The sequence below is a fragment of the Callospermophilus lateralis genome, chromosome 17 (assembly GCF_048772815.1).
Source record: "Callospermophilus lateralis isolate mCalLat2 chromosome 17, mCalLat2.hap1, whole genome shotgun sequence".
Classification (NCBI taxonomy): Eukaryota; Metazoa; Chordata; class Mammalia; order Rodentia; family Sciuridae; genus Callospermophilus; species Callospermophilus lateralis.
Window position 1 is genome coordinate 69,429,399 of NC_135321.1, and position 6,525 is coordinate 69,435,923.

Below are 6,525 nucleotides of genomic sequence, written 5' to 3' on the forward strand. Positions count from 1 at the left end.
CTGCCTTCCCCCTGTGTTCTTCAAGGTCACACACCAATGCTTAAAAAGAAGACGTATTTTAAAATGTTATTAATATTCCTCAGTCTGATTAAACCATTTGCGACTTCTAGTGAAGAGATGACCCATCATCCGCATTTCCAGAGCTAATTCTGACAGGTTGAAAGCAAATGCTAATCATCAGAAGTTGAGCAATTCAGACTCAGGTCAGGGGAGAGCGTGGTGACCGGGTGGCGATGTCCGTGTGAAAAGACGATCACATGTGGCACTTGTATTTGCTGCTTCTGCTCAAGGTTCATTGCTCACCGTCTTCTCTAACCCTTTCATTGACTCCTTCACTTTCTGCAGAATTTTCTATTATGTCTCATAAAAGCATAAGCAAAGTTCCGCTTGACCAGTCCCGTAGCCCAAGGATGTTAGGAACTATTCCAAGGATCAGAGATACCCAGAGACTGTTGGTGGGTCACTACGTCCTGGTACTCATCTCTTGGGGATGCAGAGTGCCCTGTTGACCCCTCAGACTCTCAGATGTGCTCTGCAGGTTTCCAGTTGTATCTGCACATCGGGGCCTGCATAATCTGCCCCTCCCCACAGCCCAAATCACGCTGCCTCGAAGTGCCCAGGAATCAAAAACCCTTGTTCACCAGCTCTCCGTGGAGTCTAATGGTTGCAGAAGTGGACTTTCAGAAGTTGGCACATAAGTACTGCAACCCTCTCAGCCAGGGCTGGGGTAGCACCGAGGACTGGTCTGCTCCTTCCCCCTTGCATTCTAAACATACCACACATTTCCAACTCTTTAGTACTGAAAAAGAAGGAGGACATGTCCACAGTAAAAGGGAAACAGTGCAAAAGAGACAGACTGAAGAGGAAGTCCTACTTACACTCTCGATTTCAAATTCTCTGTCATGTTCTCCAAAGATGGCAGTCATTTTGGAATTTTGCTTATTTATTAAGGTCATTTTCTATTGAGTTAGGCCATTATGTGCCTGCAGCTCTTCCTTTACATAAAAGGCAACATATCCAACTATTGCTCTTATCATTAGCTTTCTCAACTTTCAAAAATATCTTTGCATATCAGTATATGTTTTGCTATTTTTTTCAATATTCTTTATCAATGGGGATTAAAGATAGGAAATTCCCTTTTTTGGGGGGGGGTACTGAAGTTTGAACCCAGGGGTGCTTAACCACTGAACCACATCCTCAGCCCTTTTTAATTGTTTATTTTGAAACAGGGTCACTCTAAGTTGCTTAGGGCCTCACTAAATTGCTGAGGCTGGTTTTGAACTTGTGATCCTCCTGCCTCAGCCTCCTGAGGCATTGGAATTACAGGCACGTGCTGCCACAACTGGCTTTTTTTTTTCTTTTATGTCTGAAATAAACCACAGCTTAACTCCCACCCATTTATTTTTAAACACCAAGTCTCTTATTTCTTAGGGTCTTTTTAGCACAGCTCAGTGCTACTGGGTTGATTTGAGCAGGAGAAGTAATTCAGTAGGTACCATCCATAAGCAAGTTTGCGGCATTGACCATGTTGACGATTCGCCTCACCCCACAAGCTTCCCATGCACATTCATTTATTCTGACGGAGTCTTCATGACACACAGATATTGCTTAACTTTTCTTTCTTTCTGTCATTCTTTCTTTCTTTCTTCCTCTCTTTCTTGTGGTGCTGAGGATTGAACCCAGGGCCTTTTGCATGCTAGGCAAGCGCTCTACCACTGAGCTACATCCCCAGCCTGATAATTTAATATTAATTCTTATCTAGTTAATCTCTCCATTATAGCTGTTCCTTTGCTTTATTGGTGGAGCATAGTTTTACTGGATAGAGAATACGCTGTGAAAAGGAGCACAGTATCCTTGCACATGAGTCAGTTTTCAGAAAAGCATGTCTACACATTTCTCTGCTGCTATCTGTAGAAAAGGAGGTTTTTGTCATCTAAATGGGAAGGATACTGCAGAAGCCTCAGAAGTCCCCCAAACCCTTCGTTTCCAGGGCTACTTTTTTATGGTTTCTTCTCAGTGGTACTTCAAGTGTCCTTTCATCCTACTATAAATTGACCTTTTTACAATGTCTATGTTTAAAGGCACAAGAAACCAAATTCCCTCTGGAAGAGGTGATCTCTGTCTGCTGGGATACAGAAGATCCTAAGTTTTCCTGATTTAATTTCCAAGTTGCTCTAGATGTGTATCTGCAGCAATATTTCTTTTAATTAGTTGGTGCACATGGTGGAGTCTGTTCACACAACCGATCTCCTGCCCCAGCTGAGAATGTAAATCCTGCTGGGTAGCTTGCATGGTAACTGGTATCAGGCAGAAACCGTGTATTTATGTTTGTTCAACATATTCCTGGGTTTTTCTTCAAAATATTTGATCCTGCATTGGGAAGGTTTCTTGAATGTATTTTAATAGTTTAAAAAAAGGGCAAATTATGTATTCCCCTTTGCAGTTGGCTTCCCATAGACTCAAAGAACTAGGGAGATTCTTTGGACAATTATAAAAGAAAAAAAAAATAAGAACTCTAAAGGATTCAGATTTTTTTCCCCCAAAATAAAATTAAAAGGTTGTGACTTAAATGTCTGAATTCACAGGAGGTCATTACTATCCTTTCTCAGAAGAATGAGCATTTGGTTGGTCCAAATCTGCTGGGAGAATATGCGGCAAGTTCCATAAGAGCAAGCCCTTTATTACTGCAGTGGTCTGTACAGAGAGGTTATTCTAGGTAGGTGAGTTTTTCTCTGTGGGAGGGAAAGTCTCTGAAAATCATTTCATGGTCTAGATCAATACCCCGACTGCTCCAATTTTGCTATAGAGCTCGGGGCCGAGGGTGGAAGGAATTGAGAGCTTTTATGATGTGCTTCATTGTACAATTACCAGCTATTTCAGGAAATTCTTTTCCAACTTCAGATAACAGTTATTTGTGCCCCAAAGCACTGGGACGAGCCCCTCATAATTGTATTCAAGCTCGGGTGGTTCAGGCCTGTCTTTAGCCACGCACCATGGAGATTCATTAAACCTTCTTTCTCACCGAGCCCGGGCCACATGGAATGTTCATTTGGAAGTTTCAGTCAAAGGCTCACAGAGCTCCGCTCCCCTGCACAAAGTTGTCCTGTATTTGGTCAACTGACTGTTGAATAATTGGCACAGCTTTCCATGCCAATGCAGAAGAACCAGCAAAGGCCGGGTGCAGAGCCCCAGCGTCAGGAAGGGCGCCAGGACCTGCGTGAGCTCCGCTGTGTGGAATGGGGGTCCGTGTGTGTTGACTGAGGGCCGGAGGAGCCCTTCTGGGACAGGGTCATGGTTCAAACCTGAGACTTTGGTGCCAGATTCATCATGCTGTGAACTAGTGCATGACCTCGAAGAAGCTGACTAGCTTCACGTTTGGGTTGTAAAATCCCAATCCTAATGCCTCTCCCAGAGGCTTGTTTTGAGCTGCAAAATGAAATTATAAATGCAAAGGACCCTGCACCCAGCAGGAACTCAATAAATGAGAATTGTTTGGTACAGCTCATCCTTGTGACAGATGCTCTGGGAGCCTGGGCCCAGACCCTCTCCTCTAACTCTTCAGAACACCAGGCCCAGCTTCCGGCGGTCAGCAGCTGCATTCCTTGGCCAGAGGGCTTTCTCTGACCTTAACCTACCAGGCTGGAAGAGCTTGGAAATGCTCCACTTTGGAAGCAGCCTTCCAAGAAAGACCACCTGGTGTACAAATGCCGAGGCTCCCCTGCCTCTCAACTGGGGTACCGGACCCTGCGCCTCACACTGACTCCCAGGGGTCTGCCCTGGGAGTGAGCTCCGGTCCCCACCAAGGATGGCTTTGGTGGTGACACACCTTTATGAGTGCTTTTCCTTTCCTTTCTCCCGTCTCCACTTCCCTACTGTGCTTTCCTACTTGCCCTGTCTCCCCCACTATAAAAGAAACTACTGCATAAAATCCTTCCCCAGATCAGTTCCAGAGAAACCTACGTTAAGATCATCTCCTTAAACAGGGGGAGGAATTTTTATGATGAACATTGGACTCAGATATGCCTGTTTGTTTGGATTTGATTTCCGAAATCCCTACAAGAAATCTTCTTGTAAGCAAGGTGTGAGGTCTTTTAACCAACCGAGTCACAAATGGATTTGTCCATCCTTGACACAGTGGGTCCGAAAGCCCTTTGCTCGGGAGCTGCTGCAGTAAGACCAGTGCGCGTCTTTCCCCGTGGATTTCTTCAGCAGCGGGAGTCCCAGATGCTCTGCTTTCCATTCTTCTCGCCTGTCGACAGAGGACTCTGTTGTTAGCAGAGGGAATCTTGGAAGGTGGCGTGAAAACATCAGAACTCTCTCTTTCAACGTCAGAATCTTTTTTTTAAGTAAAAAGGAACAATAATTTTTACAAATGTGGGAGATTCAATCTCTGAGCATTGTCTTAAACTAGATGCCTCTTATTTATTTTTGAAAAAAAAAAAGGAAACATTTAATGAAAAATTTGAGACTGGCAATTATTTATTTGAGGAACACTGATTACTCTTGGGCGAGCAAGTGGGCTTGTGCATTAGCAATGAGAACACCAATCAGGTCTTCTCCTTGTGTATGACTGAGGAAACAGCCAGGTAAAGTACTCAAGAACAGTTACAAGTTACTTAAAAGACATCACAAAACTATGTCTATTAGAATACATATGGTAGGGCTGGGGATGTGGCTCAAGCGGTAGCGTGCTCGCCTGGCATGCGTGCGGCCCAGGTTCGATCCTCAGCACCACATACAAACAAAGATGTTGTGTCCGCCGAAAACTAAAAAATAGATTTAAAAAAAATTCTCTCTCTCTCTCTTAAAAAAAAAAAATACATATAGTAAAGTTCCAAAAGGCAATACGTGTATGTATGTGTATGCATCCACATCCTATAATATTTAATCAGAAATATTTTAAATAACTTTGCAAAAACATATGAATGCTCAAAGTAATTTTTAAAACCTTTTGCTCTAATTGCATAGTGTCCACATTATGTCCTGGGTGAAGGATAGAATAAAACAGCCTCTGACTTGCCCTTTCTCATTGATTCCTTCTTTTTAGTAGAAGTGTATCTAAAGGAAGAGACTTGTTGAAATTTTTACATGAGAATTGTTTTTTTTTTTTTTTTTTTTTTTTTCAGTACAGCTTGAAAAGCTAGATGAATGTGCAACTTTGTTAAGTAGTGTTTATGGGCACATGCTGTTCAATCTTGTGTGATAACTGAGGGGCAGGAGCAAAAGCATGTAGTATTTATGTCCAGGGAGATCTTCTTGGGCTGATAATTGTAAAGCCTTTAGAAATAAACACCTTAGGGGGAAATGCACATACAGATTCATTCATCATGTCAACAAATATTTATAGAATCCCCACCTGGGCCGGGCACGGGGTTGGGGCTTACAGATCCAACAACAATCAAAAGCCAGATATGGTGTGTATCGACCCGCAGGAAGCACACACAAGTGTTGAATGGTGAGTGAGATCGTGCACTCTGAGGGACAGCAGCGTGGCCTGTGAGATCACCTAACAGCCCAGCAGAATCTGCATGGGCTGGCGAAGAGCTGTCAAGCTGACACATGAAGGGTGAGGGGAGCTGTCTAAGGCAAATGGGTTGGCGTGGACTTGGGGGACTGACCACAAGTGTGTCCTCTGCAGAGAGGACAGGGAGTGCCAAGATCCTGGGAGGGAAGGAGATAGCATGCCCAGGACCCTAAGGAAGATGGCCGGGGAAGGTGGGCTAGATAAAGCTAGAGAGAGACATCTCCTGTGAAGCCAGTTAAGGAGACCCATCCTTCTCCTTATGCCACAGGAAGCCAATGAAATGTGACCAGGTTTGCATTTTGAAAACAAAAATGACAACAACAAAAAACTGACTGGCATCTGCACCTGGGGGACACCTGGGTTGGTAGTTGGAGGCTATCCCAGAAGCCCAGGGGAGAGGTGGCTGGACCAGGGTGGGGTGATGGGGGAGAAAGGGACTCAATTCCAGTGGAATGCAGGTGAAGGCGTTCCTGAGGACAGGACTCAGGGTCGGTGTAGCATTGGGGGCAAGGGAGAAGAACTGTGCATCCTCTGTCTGCTCCTCTTTCTCTCTCTATGCATCTACCTGGACAATTTCTCTCAATCCCAAGAGTTTCACTACTTTATCTAATAGATATTTACGATGTGTGCTGTTCAAAATGTTGGATATATAGCAGTAAATAAAACACAAGAAAATAAACAAGAGCCCACACTTTTATAGTGCCCAAATGTGTGAATTACTCCCAAGTCTATGTTTAGTCTAGGCCTCTCTCCAGAGATTCACACTCACACATTTATATTTAACTATTCCTTGGGTCCTTTAAACTCCACACATTTAAAGTCAAATTCCTTATTCTTTCCTTCTGTTCTTTTGAAGTCAGTTTGTCCAGCTATCTGGGCATCCATCCACCCACCCACCCACCCATATATCTAACTATCCATCCATCCATGGATCCATCAATCCATCTATCCATCTATCCATCTACCCATCCACCTATCCATCCACCCATCCGTCCATCCGT

The 6,525-nt window shown here is 44.0% G+C and overlaps 1 non-coding gene across 1 annotated transcript; it reads right to left on the reverse strand.

Annotated features, from left to right (window-relative positions):
- Positions 1-1,658: 1,658 nt before the first annotated feature.
- On the reverse strand, positions 1,659-1,731 carry Trnaa-agc (transfer RNA alanine (anticodon AGC)). The gene has a single exon. It is a non-coding gene; the product is annotated as a tRNA-Ala (tRNA).
- Positions 1,732-6,525: the final 4,794 nt, after the last annotated feature.